A 27002-nucleotide genomic window follows, 5' to 3' on the forward strand; every position below is an offset into this window, starting at 1 on the left:
CCACGCAGAGACGAGAAGAATGGGAAGCATCTGGTGAACCTTACTGATGTGGGGCTTTTGGGGGAACAATGTGAAATTAAAGAAACAGGTTGAATCTGGAAAGTGGTATCCTACTGAGCATCATCTCAACAGAAGAGAATTTGCACAATGGGCAGCTAACTGTCTATACAACTCATTCTGCCATGCAAAATGTCCCATAAAATTTAATAGGGCTAAAAGAAATAGAAATCTCTAGAAGAGATTAAGACAAAATTAAAGCAGAAGACTTTAAGACAAAAAGATTGAATAATCTCCTTTACACAAAATACTTAATGACTGAGATCCTTTCTGTGCAATTTTAAGTTGGTCAAAGGAATTGAATAAAGATTATATACTTCAAAAAAGATTTCTGTAAGGAAGCTTAACTTTCTGTAAGAAGGTAAATGTTCTCTTGTTGCAGTCCATACTTGATTTCCAGGGGGGTTAAAAGAACACAATTGTTAAAAGAACTGAAAATGTAATTGTTTGGCTTTGCAAAGTGATTAGATGTAGCTCACGTATACAATGTAGTTACATTGTGTGAGCAAAGCCTTGCATATGCAGCATTTACAGAACACACAGAGAGAAATCAAAATTGCATTCTATGCCTTTAACACCCTACCAGGCAAACACAGATAACTACAGTAAACAGGGCAAAGTCAAAGGTTTGGCTGGTGAGGTTATTAGACAGGGAAGGTTGCAAGCGTAAATGGGATGAATATTGCTGCAGTCACCTATTTCATTAAACAGGATAAATCAATCCCCCTGCGTCTCTCCTGGAGCCCATCAGCTGGCTTCTTGGTAATCTTTTCTTTATTTTTTTTTTTTTTTTCTTTTGGCATGATGTGTCTTCCTAATCTATTTGCCCAACTGCAGGAAGGGTGTAGAAATGGACCCACCACTTTTATGATAACAACAAATATTTTACAGAAACTGTTCTTACTCTCTGTTTTGTTGCAATCATATTTAGAGTGTAGAACTATTGAACTAGGAAATCAAAATAATTCAGGAGATATCAAGTCTCTCATATTGTAACATTTATTACATTATTATTACATTTATTTCCCTTGAAGTAACATGAGTAACTTCTCTGTTTCTATTAATATCACGTTCGTTACTTTCAGGTTCATCTATTTTCTACAAATTGAAAAACCCACCATTAACACTAAAATTATTAAATGTCTCCTGCTTTAATTTGTCTCAATCTGGAAGGGAATTTGGTTAGCTGTAGAAGTACTGCCTACTGCTATACTAGAGTCACCCATAAGGAGAAAAAGCAGCAAAGCAAAACAAGGGGATACCAATAATCTACAGACTGTAGTTCTAATTCCTACCAAAAATAGTAGGACTTTGAAAACAGTGATAGGAAAAAAGAAAGATTAGGAGAAGCAGCAATTACTGCAGCATTGTGGCTTTTTTCTGAATGGACTTCAGACCAACTCATGGCACTCATACTTATCAGCTGTGTAAGTCAAAATATCTGCAATATTAGTCTCCAGCTGAGAAGGCAGAAGAGACAGGTGCAAAATTAGTAAGGCCTGATAATATGAGTAGTGCCAGAAATGAATGACATTCTGCATACTTTGTGTGATTTGCCCAGCTAATTATATTGGCATTCAATAGCACTATCTAGTTAAGGACCTGTCAACATTTCTTCCAGAAAATCTTATTTGCAGGATTTTATAACACAGCTGTAATGAAATCAATTCAAGGCTGAATCTTGACACACACAGCTAAGTATTTAAGAGGTATTGGTTTCTATCAAAAAACAGACAAATTGCACTCGGCATTTAAAGAGTCAACACTGGCCAACACAACAAGGTTAGAATAACAGAGCATTTCTTTCTATTTACAGCAGGATAAAACTGCATTAACTCAGCTATCCTATTGTAGTTTTTAATGGATGAAATCATCAGGTAAATAAAATAGGTTTTATATATGCCATTTTTTACTTATATGATAAGTAAATATCCTTTATATATAAATATATATATACATATATGTAAATACATTTTTCCTGGATGCAGGTAAATGAATTTATCTAGATCATTCTTCATTCTCCTGCCCTTTCCCTTCTCCCCATCTCCTCCCTTATCATGGCTTTAATTTTTCAAATATAATAACAAAACATGCTGTGTGAAGTGCTGGTTAATGCGCTAGCAAAATGATACTGAAGTTAGGCTCACAAAGTTAAATTTCAGAATTCATGCCTGCTGATAAAAAAGTCTTAGCCTGGAAGAAAACACCAAGCGCAGACCGTATCATCCTCTTGTTCCTACCAATCTGTTCAAATCTACATCTATAAGCACTTAAGGCAAATGCCAAGCATAGGAAAAAGCAAGTGGAAACAGCAATGTTTCAAGCACGTGATAATGAAGAGCTAGGAAAGAAAATGTTAGCTAGCTTAGTAACAGGTGCTGTCCCTGTGCTGCTTTACATTTCAGCAGCTTAACTCTTAATTTGTCTCTCACTGATACTTATGCTATTTATCGAACAAATTCGTATTTCTGTATGCTTAGGAAATATATTAGTTGCATTATTCATGGCAAGCAAAGCAAGAGAGCCTTGTTACTCTGGTGTTTAGTATCAATCACCAGAAGAAAAAAGATAACATTTTTTACATGATTATGAAGTGACAGTCAGTGATGTCTGCTTATCTATATTCATGCTTGTTTCTAACAATGTATTTTTCAGTGATTCTATTATTTACTTTCATGATATTTTTGAGTGTAAATGCACTCCTGTTTAATTTTCCATGGCAGTGATTTCCAGTGCCAGGAATTTATTCACTTTACTAGGAAATGAATTTAAGATATCATGCTTTGAACTCTTGCTTTGGAGAGACAGCAAGACCCCTTTCCATCTGGACTGCTCCTTGCAGTATGTGAAACATATTCACATTGTGGCAAAGAAAAACAGTCTTAATTCTTATATTCAGCTTCATGCAATGGCAGAAATGGAAAGGCACCTCAGGTATTAATTCCCAGAACAGCATTTACAAGTTACCTTTCTCAGTAGATGGTAATTGCTAGAGTTGAATGGAAGTATTACATGTTTTTGACAAATCACATTTAAAATATTTCTTTTTCATGGACTCACTGACTTTTCAATGACGAGAAATCCAAAATAGACTTCACTTTTCAAAGCTGAAAAACTATTTCCTCTTTTTTTTTTTTTTTTTTCTTCCCCTGGTTTGTTCTTTTATAAAGAAAGTATGTGGAAGGATTCTCAGACACAACCAAGAAGTCAAAACCTCAACCTTGAATGGTGTCACCTTTAAGAAAGCAATGCTACCACCTTAAATTAATAAAACTCTAATTCCAGGATCTGAATGTAACCTTTTCTCTTAGTTTCTAAAAATTGAACCAACAACATAAATGCCTCATTCTTGCAAATTTCATTAAGGTTTTTGAATGATTTTATCTCTTCAGAAAGTGTTTCTCAGATGTTCCATCAGTTTCACCCCCTGGGCCCCTGGAGATTGAAGAGCTAATTTTTATTTGCACTTTCAGCAAGGCTTGTACTGTTCTCCTGGCAACATAGTCATGAAGTCTTATTACAATTCTTATTCTCTTCACCGAGATTATCCCAATGGTCCCCAATGGGCGGGTAATGAATGATAATACACTCAGGTTGCAGCCAGCCTGTGCATGTATATATACATATTTAGAAGACTGCTTGCAGTACAGAAGATTTAATAACATTCACATTGCTCTGGCTTCTTTGACCCATGACCTTGAGAAGAAGTTACCTTCAAAATCGTATTCCTAACTCTTCCCATCTCTGTTCTTCCGCAACTTCTGCTCTAGCATGCAGAAACATGAGGTGTTCAAAGTCAAGGTTGATGAAAAATGTTAGAGGTTTTCAATCCAAGTGGCTGTAATGCCTCAAAGAGTGATACAATACCCACCTATAAATGTCTTTAACACTTTTTCAGTGAATGAAGCACATTTGCATAAAAATTGAAGGCATTTTGGCTAGAGTTTCTGCAGAATAGGTATGATTTATTGCCTAGGCTGTAGTCTAGCTGAAGAAAAAGTCATGTGAATGCCTTTAATTTTCATAATCCCCGATATTTATAAAAAAAAGTATTTTTACAAATATGAAAATAATCTGAAATAAAAGCTAGCAATAGTAGACAGTTTACATGACTGTTTTCTTCGAATTAGGTATGTTCAAAAATTGCCAAGTAGCTAAAGCTGTGATACAGAGATTAGCATTTTTGCCTTCCTCTTTCTGTATGGTCCTGCTCCCACCTATAAACTGTGTTTTACCATTCCTGCAGCTGTGCATGAAGGACTGCTAGGGGGAATGAACATTATTTTTGTTTGAGCAGGAGGTTCCTGAACTATTGCCTACTGTCTCTTGCCTGAGACAGGATACAGGGCTTGAGGGACAGGTGGTTCAATCCCATATGCTCATTCTTACAATGACATAACTTGGCTGGAAAATTATTCAGTGAACCATTCTGGGTAAAGGAGGCTTGTGGGGGGTCATGCAAGGGATTTTGTTTATATGTGCTCCCCTGATGCAGCTGTATCAGCAGAAGCATTAGGGTGGGGAGGAGGAGAATCAGTGATGAGAGAAAGAGGAGGAGAGTGAAAGGGTGTGAGGGTATAGAAAAGTCTTAATCTGATGACATTATCTCATGTACCTTCAACATTAAGTCACAGCTTCATCATATAAGAAGCTTTATGGCCAAAAAATTATAGCCTTACTCCATCCCAGGTCTGTTACATCTTCATGTTTCTGTACCATAGTAAAGCACTTTTGTCCCACACGTCACCATCTGTGATGGTAATGATAATGATATGATAATGATAATAAATGATCCAGCTTTTAGAAAACAAACCAAGGTAAAGCATTTTTGCTGGGCTTTTTGTTTTGTATTGTTTGGTTTGGTTTGGGTTTCGGTTTATTACCACTAAATAGGAAGCATGGTTGGGTTCCTACTCAGAGCAGCCCCACAGTAGTTTGGCACAGCTGAGAGGATGACATGCCTCACTGAGCACATGGGGAATACTTTAAGCTCGTACTAAGATAAAACCCTTTGCAAGGTGAAATTATGGTTCCTGACATGTACATCTACCCTTGAACAACCCCATTTACTTCTGTAATTAAAACCACATTCACCAGCTGCTTTACAAGTTGTCAGAAGATTTCCAGTTCACAGAAGCAGCCAAAGAACTTTTGTTTAATTGGGTAGGAGTCATGTCTATCTCTGCAAAAGATAACGGAAAATCATATGCTTTTGATTACTAAAAACACAAGATAAATTTTACTTGATAACTGCCCTGTCCCTCCAACTTCTGACTCCATAGTGACTGGCTTTTTGCATTCAGGCATCAGTTAACTGAAGAGCAAATAGTAAAGAAGCATTTGGCAACTTTCAGTTATTGTGTACGCTGATAATGCCTGTTAGCCAGAGCTATGATGGTTTGGCTTGTACGTGCTGTGTTTGAATTCAGACCTGACCTACAAGCACAACTTTGGAGACAAAGCAGGGAATTCACCTCATGCAACTTCAGGACTAAAATTTAGTAGCAGAGTAGGACATCTGCAAGGTTTTACTGTTGTACTGGGGGGTTAAGATCGCTATACTCAGTGAAGATGTAGAGCTGAATTAGGTTGCTCAAGCTTTCTTCTGCGATTTGAAATGTACTAGGGCACTGAGAGTGTACACCAAGGACTGGTGGACGTAACACATACCTTGTGGAAGATTTATGTCTGCTGGGTGAGTAGCTGGGAGTCTAATGAGACTCTCAAGGAGATCACAGACAGTGTGAGATTTCCCCATGGGGAGCCGAATGAGCCCTTTGATGTACACATAGATATCTACAAGCAGCAATACAAGTATATTTGTTTTAAGCTGGGGCTGAGTCACACCCTAGATTTCTGCAAGGGAAATACCTATGTATGAAGTATGAACATACCGGTACTTGTCTAAGTCCTAACTTCAAAACACAGGGACAACATGCCAGTAGGCTTCACCAAGGTCCAGACTGAAAACTAGGTCATACTCAAAGTATAAATACAATCATCATAGAATTGTTTAGGTTGGAAAAGACCTTTAAGAAACTATTTCATATGTGGTATTGAATTTGTCTTAGAAATTTTCCAATTTTGGTAAACTTTTTGGTGACTATTGTGTAAGAGACAGATCAAAATCCTTCCTCTGCAAGAGGAGTGAAAGCTGTTTCCTGTGCACAAAGCCCAAGAAAGGCCTGTGTACTACCTTATCAACCACTAAAAATTTTGAATTAGGGGTTTAAAATGTGACTGTATTGCCTGGGTCTTGTTCTGGCTGGTGTATGGAGTTAAGGAGTCAAACAGAAAGGAGGAAAACTCAGTCAGTGAAGAGCTCCTTCTTAAGCACTAAGATTCTTGGCTATTCCTATACAATAAAAAATGACTTAAAATCCTTATAACAGATGTCTTGTTTGTTCACTGCTCCCGTAAAACAATACCTCCTTAAAAGCAGTTCACAGCCATTCTCTTTCACACAGTTATATTCCATTTCACTAAGATCAATGACAAAATTTCTGCAGCTTTTAGAAGCAGAATTAGCACAATCTAAAGATATCTCCTCTCATTTCTCTCTGGTCCAGCAACACAAACCTATTATGAAGCTTTTTAAAAACATTTCTCATTCTGGTCTAAATACTTTAGCCATGATATCACAGCTCTTAAAACAGAACAGGCTCAACATTATTCCCTCCTTGCACACAAAAGCTGTAGTATATTCATCATTGCACTTGAGTAATTTCTTGGTACCTATTATTTAAACATTCTGTACTTTGGCCACTCTATTCTTCATGCAATCAAGAAACCCTTTGCTAACACAATATCCATGGTTTTATATAACCAAGCCCTATTCAGATGAGCCAACATATTAGACCTCTTTTACTGCAGCTGCAGTAAACTGGATACAGAATGCAAAACACTGGCCAAGACACTGAAAAAAGACTATTTTGAGTGTCCAACTTGACACACAAGGATCTAAAATTGAGAGGACTGGTGGATGCTTTTTTGAAAGATGGACACTCTTTAAGACATCCCAGACTGAATATCAGATGCAACTTGTCAGATCCTTTTTGTATTTCATGGTAGTTATGATGTTGTGTGAACTCCAGAGCATTTGGATAATATCTGAACATCTCATATATTCAAGTACATTTCAACTGATAGAGCATTTTACAAAAGCTTACCAGACACTTCATTTAGTAAGACATGGCCTTACTAAAGCTGAGTCTGATTTCAGACATTGCACAAAATGAAGGGCTCATATACAAGAAGCTGGGGCTGAGCAGTGGTAGGAGAAGGAAGGGGACGGATTGTATAAAAAGGACCCAGCAGTAATAGTCCTCTTTCTGATTGTGTTAAGAGTTAACCATCTGCTTGTTTTCTCTGAATTGTGTTTTGGGGGAACTGACCCAATTACTGTCCCTAACCACAGGCCTGTTGTTGTGCATGTGAAAATAGGGACAGGAACTGATTCTGTCACCATGGGAGACATCCAGATTTCTGATAGTAAAAGTTTTGGATTTGGGTGAGCTTTTTTTTTTTTTTTTTTTTACCTTATACATTTTGTATGTGATGCTTCCTTTTCCTACATAGGTGGGGAGGACTTGTAATGGATGAAGAAACTCCTAACATGAGCACTTGAAGGATTACATATGGTAACATTAAGAAATGTAGTTTACAGTTTCCCTATGATCTTTGTAATCTTTTCAGCAAAATCCTATGAAAATAGTTGCTCCATTGGCAATATGGAAGAATCAGTTCTTGCGTTACTGGTTCAGATCACGAAGATATATCAGATGCCTTGTAGTTTGTGGGTTTGATTTACTGTCTTTAGGACTGTGGTCTAGGCACCTTTTTATACCTTAATGGTCCAAACAGTATTTTTTCCCTAGTCACACAATCCTTAAAAGACTAGATGGCTAGATTACTCCTAAGATAAATGCAGTAAGGGAATAAGCTTAGTTTTCCTTTAGGTCCAAAATATGTCTCATCTGGTTAGGGCAGTGAATGGAACTAATTAAACAGTGATGGACTATGCATGACCAGGTCTAAACGCCAGGATACTAGGCTGCAAAATGAATCAGAGAATTAGGGAAAGACAATCTCTATGACCTAGGAAGAAAAGATGGTCTTGTTTTGTCCAGTGCAAGCTATGTGTGGCCACGAGTTGTACTGTATCTGACTATTCCTGCCTTCGTGCAATGCTGGAAGATCTGCTGTGCGGGAATCACCCTTGTTAATAGCTATGTCTCACCACTGCCTCAATGGATGAGATGCTGTATGCAAAGACACAGCACCTGCCTTAAAATGTAATTAGAGAATGAGCAAGTGGAACAAGAGGTGAGCACCACAGACAGATTTTGCTGTGCTAGTCCCTGATCCATTTTTCTTCCCTGCTCATGTTCGAAGCCCGGTATCATCTGTCTGGATATTTAATGCACTAATAGTTGTCTTTACACATCATGTAAGAAACAGCAGGTGTCAGGTCATGGGTTGCCCTGGGCTGTATGCCTAAGAGTTCAAAGCACACGTGTGAAGATGTTATGAGACGCCACCATGCTTTCTCACAGACAACTGAGCTGCCAGAAGATGGCACTTTGTTCCTGGACACAACATGCCCACCCAGCTTCTCCCCTCCAGCAGAAAGCTGACTTCATGAAACAGAGGAATTGGGAGCTGCATTCAGGAACCACTCTGACAGACCTAACTGGCCTCATTCTTTTGGCGTTTTAGTTTGAAAGCAACAAAATTTAGTTTCATCCAGTCTCTCTGCACCCACTTCTCACCAAATAACTAAGTTCAAAGCAGAGTTTCTAGAGCTTAAGTGTTTCTATCTCAATGCACAGCGAATGGCACTAGTGCAGACCTCCAGCAGCTTCTAACCCATGGTAGTACTGACACGCCTAGGAGCAGAAGCCATGCACTAGCACAACTGCTCCAGCACACCATGATCTACAGCTCACACTGCACCAGGCAGTGCCCACTAACTTGTCTTACTGGTAGCTGTTACTTTGGGAACCACATCACATTTAGCAGAACTAGCCTTCAGTTTGGTGTATTCCTGTGGGATCTTCTGGGTTCAACTGTCTTGGGCAATTAATAGAAAATATTTTTTTTTCTTCTACTATACATAAACACTTTTTCTCCTGATTACCACTTTCTCCTGCTCTGTCAGGGTTTTTACCATAGCATAGCCTGTGTCTCCAGCCTATTCAGAAAACCTTGAGAGCATCTTTACTCCCATAAAACAAGGCCAAAGTTTCCTTTTTTATTTGTTGGTATTGACATAGGCTTTGTGATTTTCTGTAATGAAGAAAACAAGCTAATGACTGCACGTTGAGAAATCATCTCTGGAGGTATTCATAGGAAGCTTAGTTTGATATCATGTCAGTACCTCATGGCTGCTGTATCTTTAATTTTGGGCTTTTATCAAAATCTAAGGTGGTATCTAGTACAATGTGTAGTTATACACACTGGTCCGTTGATGAAAATCTTTCACATTAGCTGTGAATGTCTATTATAATGTTCACTACTTCAAGGAATAGGTGTGTCATCTGTCTATAGGGCTGACATAGAAGTGGTGGCCATAAATATATGGAGATATGTTGCTTATACTTTCTGTTCATGTGTCTGATTCATGCCAAAGCACCTTGGAGCCCTTGGTGATAAAGTACCACTTTCAGACAATTAAATTTCATAAAAAGAAATACCTTGGCTACCTTATAAAACCCAAACAGCATTTTGGGGAAAGCACGTGTCCCATAGACAGCGTTGAATTTACACAGACGGGAAGTGTTTTTGACTAAGAGCAACTGCCAAGAGTCCTCCTAAATATAACACATCAAACAAACGAGTAATATTTTTTAATACTAATTCTTTTAGTGAGGCACAGTTTTTCCTTCCTCTACAACAAGAGGTGCACCTTTCCTTTTCAGCTTTGTCCTGCCATTCTTAGTGCAAACAAGTGTATGTATCTCCTCTTTTAACTCTCACTTTTTATATAAGGACAACTCTCCACACAGCATGAAAATTAGGCTCTCTTAGCTACATCTATCATGTTAACAGCCTACCTATTCCCAGGAATACACTTTTAAAAACTCTTCTCAATTCTTATCTTCAACAAAGGTAGTTTTATTGAGAACATCAGTAAGATACACTTTCAACCCAAAATGATTTTCTTCTATACTAGCACCATTACAGATTGCATCTTTTCTGGTTTTATTTACACATACAGCTAAGACTCATATGCTTTTAATGAATACAAGCATTCATTTACATTTAGTTTATTTATCCTTCTAATATCTGTAGCTCTTCTATTAAAGTTTTCAGAATGCTTCTATCAATAGAATGGCTTCTGCCTTAGTATCCCTCTTAAAAATTCTAAATGTAACATTTAATTTCTGGTACTTGATTCAATTTGTGTCACCGCTCTATCTACCTCCTTACAGGGCACTGCCTTAACATTATGCTATCCAAAGCCAAATACAATGATGATGTTTGAAACTTTTGAAAAGTGGCAAAATCTATTGCAGCTTGTTCCATTTTCCCAATACACCTGACATTTTCTAGCTTGTGCTGGTCCTCAGCATTTGCTCCATGTGCTTTTCTTGTTTGTCTCTACATTTCCCAAGATTTTGCAGTTCTCAGCGATACAAATTCTCATCCACAGTTATGCTACTATCGTCAATAATCTCCATATGCTTCCTTCTGAACTGAGTCACTTCTTTTTCTTGGAAAATTAACTCAGTCTCTTGTAACAGTTTCTAAGTGTTTCTGTTCCATCCATAATCCAAGCTCTTATCAGGGACCAATAAAAAAGCTGCAATACAGGCTCTTCAGCTTCATCTTTAACAGGTTTATTTAAGTAAGCTCACACTCCTTTTTAAATCCTTTGAAAATATTTCATGTTTACATAGAGTACAATGCATCCTTTTAATTTCTGAAGCACATTTTCATAGTTAATAGTTGAATCAGAAGGATGCCAGCAAACTCAATTTGGAAAAACAAAACCTTTTGAATTGCTTTTACTGTAGCCAGTGATTGCTTGCAGCCAATGTTTGCAGAGTGAAAATTTCATATTTCTGTCAGTTTCCATATTTCTTGACAGTTTTGGTTTAGGTTCATGCAGTGCAGAAGACTTTGAAGTTAGGTCAGGTTGCTCACATCGTACTGACCTTTAAGTCTCTCGGTTGCTGGTGATTCCAAAACAGCTGTGGGACCTTTTCCAATGTTTCACAATCTAGATGCTGCATAAAGTTTTCCTTATATCTAATCGTAATTTCCCAGGTTGAAAATTGTTTCTATAGGCTCTGTTCCTATTGCTGTACATCTCTCTCTTTTCTATACATTTTCCTCTTAAGTACTTCTAGATAGCTGTACAAGATGTCCCTTTTGCCATCTCTTTGTAAGGGTGTACAAACCCAGTTCTCCCAGGATCTTCTTGTTTCTCACATCCTTCAGCCCTCTAAACCTCTATGTGACCTCCACTGGAATAACTCTAGCATGTCCATGTCTTTCTTGTACTGCAGAACCACAAACGGGACACACAACTCCAAAAGGGGTCCTGCAACTGTTGAACAGAGGGAACCTCCCTCAACCTTCTGACAAAATTATTGTCAATACAGCTCAATATGCTATTGATTTTCTTCAGTACAAACACACCACTGACACACACTCAATGGGGTTCTGCACCAGAACCCCCAGGTCCTTTTCAGCAAAATTGCTTTCTATCCAGCCAGTGCCCAGAGTGTGCTGTTGTCTTGGTCATTTCTGAAATTCAGGGCAGTCTCCTGTGCCTGTTAACTAATTGTCTAAACAAGCTCAAATCTGCTCTTTTGATGTGATCCTGCCATATGTCTTGCTCACTTATCTGAGTATGGGTTTTTTTAGCCAAAACTTATGCCAGCTTTCATGTCCTGCATTTGTTCTTTCTTTTAGGTGAAAAGCATGCCGAGCAGAGTGTCTCCCCTAGTCATAAGATTACTGATCTCCATGTCCTTGATGCTCTCTGAAAATCTACATTGCAAATGGCCTCAAGTTACCTTTCTAGGCAATTGCAGGATGGTTGACTAGTACCAGTGATGTTTCTTACATCTTTTTATCTACTTTATCTGCTTCCTCTTCTTGATTAGGTAATCTGGAGCAGGTGTGCTCCATATTACCTTTGTTGGTGTCTCCTCTGGTGCTTACCCGTAAACTCCTAATCATCTTGTCATAAATTCTAAGGCAAAACCCTGTGCGTTCAAACTTCTTTTCATATTGAGGGGTGTGTGACACCTTTTTCTTGCCTTTCTGCCTTTTTAAGGAGGTGTTACCCACCCATTTCAGTTCTCCAGCTGTAAGATCTAATTCCCCATATCTGTGGGATCATAGCCCTGCAATTTGCAGACTAGTAACTCCTGTTATTTCCCATGCTATGTGTGTTCATGCAGGCATCTAAGATAGAGCAGTCATAGGTCTTTTTCAAGTGAAATGTGAGACCCATGACCCATGCCATCAGGCTGCCCCTTTGAGCTTGTCTACACCTCTATTTCTCATCAGTTTGTGGTCATCATCTGCTGACACATTTATTTTGAAGCTCTTCTCATGGGGTCAGAAAGCTGGCTTGCAAAGATGCTTTTACCTGACTTTGTCAGACAGATCCCATCTCCCTCCAGAAGCCCTTTTTCCTCCAGTACGATCCCATGGTAATTAGAGCTAATGTCCTGCCTGAAACACCAGCTGTACAACCAGCTGTTCTGAAAGATAACATCTATTTCTACCTAAATCTTTCTTCGTGACTGACATGACTAAAAAGAACACCCCTGGGCCCCGATGCTCCCTTCTAAAGGCTTTTAGTTACTCTTTATGCATTTAAGGTCAGTTGATACTTAGCAGCATCAGCCCAAGTTGGTGAGCAGCTATGGGCAATCTAGAGTCTGGATGGGTTTCAGCAGCCTGTGCAACATCCCATATTCAAGTCTCAACAAGTGCTGAACAACCTGAGACAACAAGTCTGGTTGGCAGATGAGAGTTTCTGTCTTCTGCAGAAGTCTGTATCCATGACCATCTACTCTTTACTCTGAATGCCAACATGTGGATCAGTGTCTGCAGGCCCAGGTACCTCCCCTGAGGGAGTTTGCTCCTCCTCACTCATTACGGGCACATCTGTAAGTGCACATCTGACATCTGCAGGCAGAAGAAAAACCTTCTGTCCATTAATAAAGCCCAGAAGCTTCCTTCCTTCAACATGACATTCTCAATCCTCCTCTCATTTAGACATAGCCTCCAATTGTCCCTCCTTCCAAGCAATATGAGATTTGCATCCTGCCTCTCCACGGTCTTTGGAAACAATCTGTTATTCTTTTTTTGTCCTTGATACTGTGCAGTCTGCTCTGCTCACCCTCTCCAACAGCCCTTTTACCTCATAGCTCAGTGCCTCAACCAGAGCTCACCTCCCACCCGCAAGACTGAGACCCTGCAAAGTGCTGGTGCAGTTGAACCGTTCCCCGTGACATCTCACCACCTCTGACAGTTCAGCACACTCCCGAGCAGTACCTCGGGGCCCTCTTTCACAGCTGTGTCTGCATAAACTATTGGGTCATTTCCATAGCCAAATCTACATGTATTTGGCAGTTTAAGGGTTTGTGGTACAGGAGACACCTCCTTGGCAGCTATATTAGGTTCTTTTATAGAAAGGAGTTTGTTCTGATTTTTTTTTTTATTTAGTGATATCCAGGAAGCCACACTTCCATGGGGATTATGGATATTTTTCACATTTCATAATTTGTTAGCAGTAGTCCAGAAGTAAGTGCTGTGATCTGTCTGGGGGTAACTCTCAGAAACTTCAGAAGAGTGCAGAATACATTGGATCACCTCTTGTAATTATTTGGTAAGTGTGCCACACTCTGTTCTGATGATAAAGTGAAGTGATAGTTACAGTCCTTTAAACATAAAATGGTCTGGGCTCCAAACAGCATAGGATCTCACTACCCCTGATGTGTCTTGGGAGAGCATTTAAGACCTTCTCTTCTACTTTTCCTTCGATGACTAAAATTTCACTCAACAATAGGACTAGAGGAAAATTCCCACAGCCTGCAATTGTCCATATCTGCAAGACTTTAAGCACAACGGAGAGCTTACATGATGAATTGCTTGATACTGACAGTATTAGATAGCATCTTATATTTTGGATTATGAGCTGATGAGCTATGACTCATCAGTTTATCTCACTGACTATAATTTCACTACTACCTTTTTCTTCCCCACCTGTTGTATTCACTGGTAGCTGCTTACCTTGGACTGTAAGCTCTTTGGAGCATGAAGTACCTTTCAGGTACTGCTGTATAATGTGGGACCAATCTGTGTCACAAGTTACCCTCTCTGTTAATGTATCAGAAGATAAGGATCGTATTAGCACCTAATGTTGTATGTTAGTTGTCTTCAAAATCTAAATTTCCTTTTGTTATTTACTGAAGGACCTTTTTCCTGAAAGTATGTTTTAAAATAATTTTGGATCTTGCAGAGAGTAAGACCCTGGTCTTACAAAGTCCCTCGGAAGTTCCAGACTGCAGGTATAACGGGTTGAAGTGGAATGGCCCAAGAGCCCAACACAGATTCCAACAAGTTTAAAGAAGGGAGGAGCCCAAGAAATTCAGAGAATCTTAAACCAGTTCTTTCTAATGAGGTGCAACACTGCATAATACACAAAAATCTCAAGTGCATTCATGTATAGACCAGTTTGAAAACTCAGGATTTCAAAACAATACAAGAATTTCTCTAACAGATGCTTGAGTGCACATTTCTAAATATTCAGCTTACGTTTCTGTTTTCCTTTAATCCTTCCAGGACTATGAACTTCTTTCCCTCTCCTCTTCCTTTCCCTTACAGACACATACTTAAAGTTCTTTAAAATTTTCTGGGTATTATTTTGGATCCCTACTTCAGAAACTTTACATGTCATTTTTCTAAAATTGTCTTTGTCTGATTTAAAGCTCCATTGCTACTTTCATCTCTGGTAAGTATCCATAATGAACAATAACTTTCTATGCCTCAAGGCTTTTAAGACTTCTATTTAAATAACTTTCTGGTGATGGACTTAGTTGCTGGAAGTTCTGGAATTAAAAAAGATGCACTTTCCTGTCAGAGCAGCGAGGTTGGGTATGACTATCTGAAGCTCTTAGCACTCTAAAACTAGTCTTACCAATTGATGATCTAATATATGATCGGGTTTTCCAGAGTGTGTTTCCGTTCAAATTTCAGACACAAAGTTCATTTTAGACTTATGAAGCTGAAGCATGCCTTACTAGGATCAAATCCTGCATGCAAGGAAACTGCTTACTGAAGTTCTCATCAGCCCATGTTGCACATATGTACAGGGTCATCAGTAACATAAATAAAGATTAGGTGGTGCAACAGCCACAAACATTCATGTTCCAGTGATATTTTACCGCTTATGAAAATATTCACTGTTACATTAGAGAGATTTAACCTAAAAAAGGGATGAACACTAAATGTAAGTCAACAACTAACTGGTGGGAATTAGGATTAAAATTGCTTAATAGTTTATTCCATAATTGCAGACTATACATTGCTGATATTTTTAACATCTGGTACTAGCTGTGAAAAGAGCTGATACTAGCCACTGCTTCAGAAAAAAATGAAATATTAGGTTAAACAGATTAATGATCTGATCCAGTGTATTTAACCTTATATCCTTATTCTTCTGACACACATTGTGGTACTTTTCTGATTTGCGTCAAAAAGGGACAGGGTTGCCTAGTTGCCTCTTATAATGGAAGACTTATAGTGGTAGATTTTGTAATGAACAAGTCCTGTTGCTATCTAACATTTTACAGAACATTATGAAAGAGTAAAAGTATTGCAGGAATTAATGTGGGTTTTTTGATTAAAATTGTAGTACTGGCTTGGAATGACAATCTGCCTTCCTAAATTCCATCTGGAGTTTCCTCTGAATAAATATTCCTTTCTTCTCAAATTTGTGAACTAAATTATTCAATGATATTGCTTTGTGATGTTAAACAGCTGTTGTGTCTCTACCCCTAAAAGCTCATTTCACTGATGGGTGAAGCAATTCTTTCATTTAAGTTTTATTTAAAGAATGTCTTAGATACGTTGAATTAAATGCAATATATGCATACAAGAAAATACTATATATGTTATCACCTGTAATGAAAGTAAGGTCTTTGTAGATGACAGATATTATTAATCCCATAGATGCCACTGGAAAGGTTTTTAATATAACAATGTTCCGGAAAAGATTAAACCAAAAATGACTTCACTAGGATCCGAGTTGCCGAGGCAAGCGGCTACAGTGCCAGCAGGATCAGCAGTGGAGTGTTCTGGCACAGCGCGCAGGCGGGTCTCAGACTGAGGGAACATCAGGGGGACCCCAGAGAGCTGCCAGGAGCCCGCAGCTTGCATTACAGTGGCTGATGGGACCTGGGCAGGGCCAGGAGCAACGGTGGCCAAGCCTCCCCACAGTTGACGGGAGGTCAGCCAGTATAATGTCCATCTACAGGCAGGGCTGGAAGGAGGGTCCGGGGAGCTACAGGCCTGTCAGCCTGACCTCGGTGCTGGGGAAGGCTGTGGAGCAGATCAACCTGAGTGCCATCACAGGGCACATGCAGGACAACCAGCGGATTAGGCCCAGCCAGCGTGGGGTTATGAAAGGCAGGTCCTGCTTGACTAACCTTCTATGACAAGGTGACCCACCTAGTGGGTGAGGGAAGGGCTGTGGATGGTGCCTACCTGGACCTTAGCAAAGCCCTTGACACCGTTTCCCAGAGCATCTCCTGGAGGAACTGGTGCCCAGGGCTGGGACGGGTGTGCTCTGCGCTGGGTAACAAGCTGGCTGGGTGGCCGGGCCCAGAGCGTGGTGGGGAATGGAGTCACATCCCGCTGGCGCCGGGCACAGGTGGTGTCCCCAGGGACCAGCGCTGGGGCCAGTCCTGTTTGATGTCTTCATCAGGGACCTGGACGAGGGGCTGGAGCGCACCCGCAGTGGGTTTGCAGAGGACACGAGCTGGGGGCAGTGTGACCTGCTGGGGGGCAGGGGGCTCTGCAGGGGGTCTGGGCAGGCCGGGCCGAGGGGCCGAGGCCAGTTGTATGAGGCCCAACAGGGCTGAGTGCCGGGCCCTGCCCGTGGGTCACACCAGCCCCCCACAGCGCTGCGGGCTGGGGGCAGGGGGCTGGGAACTGCCCGGCGGGGAAGGGCCTGGGGGGGCTGGTCGGCAGCCGGCTGGGCAGGAGCCCCCAGTGTGCCCAGGTGGCCACGGCGGCCAGCAGCGCCCTGGCCGGTGTCAGCAGCAGCGTGGCCAGCAGGGCCAGGCAGTGCCCGTCCCCCTGTGCCGGGCCCTGGTGCGGCCGCCCCTCGAGCCCTGGGCTCAGCGTTGGGCCCCTCACCCCCAGACAGACCCGGAGGGGCTGGAGCGTGTCCAGAGCCGGGCAGGGGCTGGGGAAGGGGCTGCGGCACAGCTCGGGGGGGGAGGGGGAGCTGGGGGGGCTCAGCCTGGGGAAAAGGGGCTCAAGGGGGACCTTGCTCCCCACAACTGCCTGGAAGGAGGTTGCTGCGAGGTGGGGGTTAGTCTCTTCCAGTGTGACAAGAGGAGATAGCCTCAGGTTACACGAGGAGAGGTTTAGGTTGGATATTAGGAAAATTTCTTCACCAAAGGGCTGCCAAGAAGTGGAACAGGCTGCCCAGGGAAGTGGTGGAGTCACCATCCCTGGAGGTATTTAAAAGACTTGTGGACATGGCACTTAGGGATATGGTTTAGTGGTGGACTTGCAGTGCTGGGTTGACAGTTTGACTCGCTGATCTTAAAGATATTTTCCAACCTAAACAATTCAATGATTCTGAGATCCTAGAGATATAAAGTTGCTTTTTCTGGGAAAACACCTGCTTTTAAATACTGAGGAGAAATTTCACAGTGGCATATTTTGCACTCAGCACTCATGCATAAATCACATTGATATCAATAGAAATCAGGAGTGCATATTATGTTGCTTTTACTGGAGCAGGTGTATTGTAGAGGCTTCTACAGAGATTCCACAGCTAGATTTGCCTTTAACTTTAAAATCCCAATTTTACACTTGAATTGACAATTTTAGCTTCTAGATCTGACAAAGTCATCCAGAGGGAAATAAAATCTGCTGTGAAGTGCTGGAGCCTGGCAGGGTGTCCTAGAAAGAGTATCAGCTTGCCCTGTTCCTAGATATCTGCTCCAGGTTGCTTTCAGAACTGAGTCTGGGTCAGATGTACTTCCATTCTAACCTGATACAAACATTCTTATTTTGGCATGCAATGACGATTTTTGAAATGAGTATATTCTTTTAAACTTTTATGGACTCTCCTTCCTTTCGTAAGCTTTGATTTATCACTCTCAATTTTGTGTTTTGTGGACTGTGAGCCACCACAATCTACAGGTACCTCCTTTTACAGGTAAAACACAGTTCTTTATACCACTGTGAGACCTTGCCCACTGCTGTTTTTCTACTGTCCTTTCCCCAACTTGTCTTTTTCTGCATATAGACCACCCCCACTCCACACTGGCAGAGTATCCATTATCAAATCAGAGAGTGTGGCTGTAGCTTTTAATCTCAGCACACTGTTCAGCTTGCCCTCTCCCAGCTTACAACTGAGAACATCAGAGTAAAGTAATCTACAGGACAGCAGTCTTAATTACAGGAATTGTACAAAAAAGAGAAAATAGGCTGAAACCAAACCAAACCCTTACTTCACATATCTCAATTCAAACTCCTCTTCTAGCAATTTTGGCTTAGTGCAGAGATGAAAAAGAAAACTGAAAGAAAGACTTCTCTGTTCTTGCTGTTTGATGATCTCTTAACTACATATTTTCTTTGAACGAGATCAGTTAAAACCACCTAGTCTGACTTTCTTCACACACTCTGGCATTGAATACTATACCCAGATCCCCTTCCACTCCCACTGCACTTTTCAGAATGGCATCTGCTTTTAACATATTCAAAATCTAATCTGAAAGCTAAACACAGTAATGGTGTGTTTAGCAAGACCACACCACCTGAATATTCCTTTGACAGCATTCTTCTCAACAGAATCAAACTACCCACTGTGATCTCCATCCCCCTGCAATTGCACCTCAAATTCAATACACTGCAGAACACAACAGGTCATTTGAGATGGAATATTGACAGCCCATGGCCTAAAAAGTTCCTTTGGCTCTGCAAAAGTAAAGACTACAATAACAACACTGTTTCTATGAGCTTAGTGTATTAAACAATTTAGAATGGTTTGAGAATTCTGCTTGTCCCCCACTTTATGCCTCTTGATAGTGCAACTAGCATGATTCTTACCATTTCAATTTTTATCAGTGACCAATCCATCACTAAGCCAAGAACTGACCCCTGAAGAATCTTTTCCTTTCTGAAATATTCCACTGAAGGCTACCACCATATTAAGAAAAAATATTACAAATCTATTAATTAGCTAGATTTAAATTCACTTTTATGCACCATATTTTTCAATATGGAATTATTTAGACCTTTAAAAAATCATGAGGACATTCACCAATTCAAATTGATCAATATGTTTTTTATAGTGGTCACTTACCTCTCACCTATCAAAGTATCATCTTAGATAATAAAGACTGTTTAAAAAATATAATCACCTGTATGTTGTGTGCATCTGGCTATTTTGCTCCAAAACACATATCTCAGCCAACTCTATCCATTCACTTTCTTAACTTTAAGCAATTTTTGCTTGATATTCAAACTAGGTTACAGTTAAAGCTCTGCCTTGCTTTGTACTTTCCTTTCTATTAATGATGGTAGATGAAATCTGGTGGTCAGTTGATTGAGCACTTGGGCTCAACTCTTAATAATCATACGCATTTGCAACCTGGTTGTACATGGAGCACTCTACGTTCTTGACAGTGTCATCAGACATGCTGGAACTTTTTTGCCAAAGGTCAAATGTCTTCTTACAGTCAGCTGTACCTTGGCTCTCATGGGCTACTTCGTTAGAATTTGAACAGAAAAAGGTCTACCCTGGGTTATGTCCATGGCCAGAGTGAATTACTGAGATTTTACAATAATTGGTCTTAGCTTCAGGATTAATGTGCATCAGAGAACAACGAAGGGAATAGTCACGGTTTTCTCATTTTGCTTATATTTATTATTCCTCGTAGGAGACTGACACTGTAAAGTCCTAGCGTTAGATGTGGCTCCTCCTAAACACAATAACTTCAGTGATGAGAAGGACAAGGCCAGCATTAAGATCTGTTCATATAAAACTTTCAGACTATCATCATACCAGATGATCTGGCCTTCTAGTGATCCACTAACCAGATACTTAATGGCTTCTGGTTAGGAAAAGTAAGCTAGATGTGAAACATGACTACTGTATTCTCCTAATTCACCATGAGCTATTGTGTTCTCAGACTGCTTCTGCTTTGAGAAAGGAGATTAGCCTGTGCTCTTTCTTGGATTTTGGTTCAGTATTCTGGCGCTGTTCCAGTGGCAGTCATTACCTTGTAGCTAAAACTATATACTCTTGGTCCCCCAATATCCTTTCCTACTTCTCCCTAACTTTTGCAGCAGCATCGTTGCATGCCTGTACTTAGCTGCCATCTTTGGAGCCAAGCACTGCCAATGTGAGCAGGATCCCAAACCTATTCAAGACAGGAAATGAGACTCCCTGTTATATCAAAATGGAAATGGAAGGAAATTAAATGGTCTACAGTTTTGCACCTAGACACCATTACATTACGTTCAGGAAGTTTCACACAGTGAAATGCACACTATCTAGCAGGTGAGTAAAAGGAATGGAAATCAGATCTACTGTGTTCTCTGCTTTTTCCAATAGCACTGATGTTGAAGATATTGATGGGAACTTCGTTATGACTTTCTGTGCCCTAGTCTATCCATTTGTATAATAATACTGATGTTTGCTAATAGCTCTGAAAACTTCATATTCAAGCCCCAGGATTGTAACCTGGGGACTATTATTAACAGTGACTGTTACTCAGATACATTGCTGTGGTCCCCAAGCAGCTCCAAGCTGAATTCCCCTCCACATCTTAGTGAGTCTTTCTTTTCAACTTCTAATGACTCTGAAAGAGTCATGCATAATAAATACATGATTCACAGACAGCTACTTAGCCTGCTGTCTAACAAATCTCTAATTTGTTATCTAGTAAATATAGTAACACTTAAAATACAGACACTCAATCAATGAATCTCTCTCCCTGTCTCACGTATCTGGAATACACAAAATGCAATATACTGCTGCTATCCATGGGCCAGCCACCTCTGATTACAGTATAAATACATGAACCGTCATTAAAAAAATGTACAAAGAGCACTGAAATGCTGAAGGAAAAAGGCACTTAAACATATTACTAGCTTTCCTCTTCCTGCCTTCTCTCCTGTGACGTCCTATGACTGCCCCCCAAAAGGGAAAAAAAGGGGAGTCAAGTACATGCAGCAAAAACCTGGTTCTAGACCAGTTTTCACTGTGTAACCCTTTCTTTTCTTACAATAGGACCAGGTAACCCTACTTCAGACTGGCAGGATAGAGTGCCATGCAGCATGTATAAATACTGTCATTCTCAATGACAGACATTGTGGGTTACAAGGTAAAAGTGGGAAGCTACAAAAGCTAATAATCCTAAATGGGAATATTTTAAGGTTATCCAGTCTTTATATGGAATTCAACAGAAATATTCTTCTACATTCCTGAAAGAGTATTAGAAAACTCAAAACATGTTTAATTTCAGGGACTAAACAAAACAATCTCTAGTGTTCCCTTTCAACCTCAACCATTCTGTCATCTGTGTGGTAGCATCTTCCTTGAGTTTCCAGTGGTAGGCTGAGGCTCTGTGAGTCTACAGTAATTATTTTATATAATTTGGATACTAAAATCAGGAAATCTGAATCTTGCAGGTGCTAACTACCCCTACCAATGAGTTTCCTCAGTAAGAGCTGTGCTGTACTCTGCTTGTGCTACAGAAGACACTTGTACGATACCTGATAAAACATACTAAAGTTAGAACACACTGCCTTAAGTGCATAGTACAGATGCTCTTAGGGCTGATAGTTTTGTCCACCTATTTGGTTTCATTACATTGAATCAATTATCTCCAGGGGGTTGGTTTTAGACAGCTCAGAAAATTCTGGTTTCAGGAATACATGTGACTATTTTGCAGGGTTTTAATCTGCATGTGTCTGTGATCCTTTCCCTCTGTTTTGTTTGAGATTTGGAACCGAAAATAAGAAAGCCTGTCAAAACCTTTGTTTTGCCTGGCTTCATGTCAAACCCGTGTAGAATTCTGCATTCAGCGTATGTTTTCATAACATGGCCTGGGTTTCATGAAATTAAAAAGATTTGTCAGCTTTCAGAAGATGTGCAGCTGAGATATCAGTTTGTAATTATATCTGAAACGTGGTAGTCAGCTGAGCTCACGTTTCATTGAAAACATTGTTCTCAGCATTGTGTCTTTAAAACAGTATGTTTTGCCAAAGAATGCTGCAAATGCTCTGTTTGAGATTAAAAAGCAAACCAAAACAAATTAAATGAAAAATCCAACACAGCTACCCAGCCTAATCAAACTCTTTCCCCAGTGCTGTTTTGCCGTGGCTCTCTAAATATTCAACATCTTTCTGCAATGACACCAGTCACCTCTTCAGCAGTCAGTTCTTCACCATTGTTTTTCAAATCACTGGAAAAGGCTAACTATTGGGAGGAAAAATGCAAGTGATAATAAGAGTTAAAAAAAAAAAAAATCAAATAAAAAATCTAGCATGCCTTTCCAGTCTTTGGTTGTTGTATATTGGATAAAGAATAATTATAGATTGGGTAGGTAAGTGGGAAACACTATGATCACTTGTTCTGAACTCTCAGATAGGAGATTTCTCATTTTCAAAAGGACACCAATCCTACTGATAATGAATCAAATTCAGTTCCAAAATCCTTTAGGTGTTTGTTTTTTTGTTTTTCCTTCTATTTCTATTTCGTTTTTTTTTAAGCTCTTCAGAGAAGCTAGAGGGAGAAATCTTCTCTGATTTTTTTTGTATAAACAAATCATTAAATGATAAAACCACGATTTGATAGAAATATTTAAGATTGCAATGAGATACAGAGAGTTAATGCTGTCTAAAATATTTCTGAAGCTCTGAAGTGAGACCACAAAGTTCTGAGAAGGTAAGAAGAAAGTTTGTGTTTATTATATGCTACTAATGGGCAAAAGGCTGTTGTCTTGGCTGCAACAGTTTTTCCAGGGTTTATGTAAGTGTCTTTGCATCAAATCCAGGTCCACCTAAAATTGATATAACCCAGAATTTCCCCATTTGGAGAAGTTCATTACTTATATTTAACAGGAAGCAAAGCTTAATAGGATTGTTGATTACATGAACACCAAGGATTTTTCCCAAAGCAGAACACGGTTGTAAACAACAAAGTGTTTTAATACTGATGTGGTGAGGTTAGAGAGCTGTTAGTGAAATCCTCTTTTAGAATACTTGGTGCATTAAGTATTTAATTAATTATGTGTGATGGGAATCTTTACACCCCACAGATAACTAGTTAGCATAGAGTTAAATACATACATATATATTTATAGTACAAGCGCACACATATATATATATATGTATATGTACGTATCGGCTTTCTGATAGATAAAAGGAAGCCAAACTAGAATGCAAATGTAACTTTTGGCAAAGAGACCATGTCAACCCAAACAGACTAAAATTAGTTGATGATTTTCCAAGTACAAATTTACATATAAAAAGAACAAAGCAGTTTAAATTCTACATTTGCTAACCGGAGACCAATTTACCCAGGGGAAGAGAAATTCTTGAGTATGGCTGTTGTCCAAATTATTATGATTAGGAGAAACTAAATGAGATTTTACTTTGGTCATACAAAAAGAGCTATTTTTGTTTTCGGCTTTTACCTGATTCTGTATCCAGTCAACTTAAAACAGTAAGGATCTGTTAACAAGATTTAAAGTGACAAAGCAATGTTTCTTATCAGGAAACTTATCTGGGGTTGATTTAAATTCTGTTTTAGCCATTTATTAACTCTAAGCTGGCTAGCAACTGCGAGAGAGTTGTGTTTGGTGTCCTATTGTGCAGTTCTGTATTGCCACTAAAAAGACCTTTCTTCATCAATGGATGTGATACAACAACGTGTGATACAACCCCAAATGTTGTATGCTTTGGTCAGCTATATAGCAAGGTTTTCAGTTAAAACTGAAATTGCAGAAACAGCAGTAGTGTTTTTAGTATTCAGCCCTTTTTTGTTCTTTTTGCGAAAAACAGTTCACAGAAAAAAAACCCCAAAACCAAAAACCCCAAATTACCCAACAAACCTCAAAATTACTTTCCCTGGCTTAGACAAAAGCAACATTAAAAGTGAAAGAGTGGGTCATATTTGTTGGGATTTCTTTAAAATTATATCATGTGGTTTAAGGCAGCTCCTTCCCACTGTAGAAATGGATCACAAATTTCTAGGTGAGAAGTAATTTTTAAGGATCAGTCCTTTCTTGAATTGAAAGATGAAAACACCAAATGACTTGCAATTGGAAGGACTAATTGTGGATATGGATGTTCCACTTTGTTCACACTAAACATTAATTGTAAAACTCAATAGCAAGAATCTGATCTAGCATTGACAGGAGTATATGAAAGAGCTGCCATTGACTTCAGAAGGTATTAAACAACCATAAGTTGCAGTACATGGCAAGGAAAGAGTATACTTCAGATACTATATTTTTATTAATCTTGGGAAGATAATTAGATTTACCCATGCCTGCAATAAAAAAACAAAGGATTTGAATGAATCTTCCCATAACAGAAAAGAGATTTCTTTTATTCCTAATTACAGTTAGGAGAGGAAACATGCTCTCTTGTTCCCAGCTTCTGTCTCTAATTTACTACATTTTCTCTTGGAAGTCCTTTAGTGTGTTTCACCTTGGTTTATTTGTTATTTAAGAAAGGAGTCACCATACTCTTACACACCTTATGTGTTGGGTGTCATGAAATCTTTTGCTGAAAATCCTACTTAAATGTAAAACAAGAAAACAAGCCTCCTTGGAATTGTCCCAGAAATATGTCAAAAGCAGAGGACAGCTGAGGGGAAGGGTGTTGTGTATGTGAAGGAGAAACTGCAGTTTTGGCTTTTTTCCTCTATATTACTACGCACACAAAAACACAGATGCACAGGCACAGATTTGGGAAGGCATCACAGAGGAAGTGGGAGAATTTACGTTTCATATTAGTATCTCAGCAAAATCTAATCATACTGACTGGCCAATCCAAAGTAACTTTAAATGTAACAAACAAAGGAAAAAACCCCATACAACCCCACCCCCCCCACCCCCAACACAAAACCCAAAAACCACAACAAAACAATCCACAACATAGTCAATAATTGCTTTGGTAGATCCATTCCAGAACATAGGTAAAATCAAGTCAAGGGGAAAGTTGTTAGGCAGTAAACCCTACTGCAAATTGGCTGATACAAAGTTACTAATGTGGAGCTTTTAAAGTATTTCCTTTTCCCCTTTAATACAAATTTTGCTCAGAAGCGCTATATATAAAGAGGATTCTTCCTGACCTCTGTGTTACAAATAAAACAAATTATTCTACTGCAGACAGTAATTATGCAGAGAATCATTAGTAAAATCCTGCTGTAATGTTTACGCTTGCTGGAGGAACAGTCAAAGAGTCTCTACGGTGCTTTGCAGAATTGCTATTTCCTGTCCCTTTTGAACACACGTTACCCATTTTCTTCATCTATCTATCAAAAAGATTCCCATGCACATACTGAGTGGGTGTTTACTAAAGGCTGTCAAACCTCAATGCTCAGCTCATGGGAAGTGCACATCTGCTTGCTGAAGATGAGGATGCTCAAGTGATGATGGGGTTCTCGACATAGGAAAATAAAACAGTGATCTGCTTTGTCAGTGCATCCTATATATATCATGATACAAGCAAGTGAACACTGCCTTAATATGAAAATTAAGAAATGACCCTACACAAATTTTCCCTGATTCCAGACTTTGAGCGCGAGTATGTAATTTTGGCTGTATCACACAATAAAAATACATTGATTTATGTAAACTTTTACTTTCCAAACCCCAAAGCACTTTATGAGCTATGCAACATATACAGGAGCAGTTTCACTTATGACTAAATGCAGCAATCTCTGCAGTGGAGCGCTGCATCTGTTAATTAAGGTACATGTGTAGCCCAAATTTCTTTTTACAATACCCTTGTGTGCCATCTCCATATCTCAGGCTGGGAACTAAGGCGGTGAGGTTGCCATTAATCTCCACAGGCTCAGGATTTCTCCTGGAGAGATTATTAAACTAGATTAAGTCTATGTAGAGATCTTATGGCAGTGCAAACAGTAGACACAGGATAAAGTCCTGCATTGAGAAGACTCCCCTTCCCTATCGGGACACCAAAAATGGTGCTGAGAAGTGGTACTAAACTTCCAACCTGCAATAGTGATTTTCTTTGCTCTACTAGGAGATGAGAATGGTATTTGGCCTCTGAAAATATTCATTGAGTACTAGGGAGGTAAGGCTTTTCAAGCATCATAATTGATAGATTTATAATTAACAAGCTATGCAGCAGGAAGAAAATCATCGCATGATGACTAGATTACAAACCCAGTCCTTTCATCCTAACTGCTTGTGATTTTGCAATGGCTCTGATTGTAGCTTCTATGCCATTTGCATATCTTCCTAAGCATTTGAGGTGCGTGGTGATTTCATGTTTTATCTCATTTTGATGTGTTGCAGGTGCTTGTCAGCAACTACCAGAATTTCTATTACAGTCAGCTTTCATTTTATTGAAATATTTGTGCAGAATAATACAACACCGAAGCATGACATGATTCCATCTTAATCCTGCTGTGTGGAAAGACTTTGAGAAAGCACTGAACACACTACATGAAAGGAGTTTTGGTCTGATGT

At 39.5% G+C, this 27002-nt stretch overlaps 1 long non-coding RNA gene across 1 annotated transcript; it reads left to right on the plus strand.

Moving 5' to 3' along the window:
• The first annotated feature begins 731 nt into the window (after window positions 1-731).
• Window positions 732-27002, plus strand: LOC130145108 (uncharacterized). Its single transcript, XR_008820376.1, has 3 exons — window positions 732-819; window positions 7636-7697; window positions 26829-27002. It is a non-coding gene; the product is annotated as an uncharacterized LOC130145108 (long non-coding RNA).

Source organism: Falco biarmicus, chromosome 2, assembly GCF_023638135.1.
Source record: "Falco biarmicus isolate bFalBia1 chromosome 2, bFalBia1.pri, whole genome shotgun sequence".
NCBI lineage: Eukaryota > Metazoa > Chordata > Aves > Falconiformes > Falconidae > Falco > Falco biarmicus.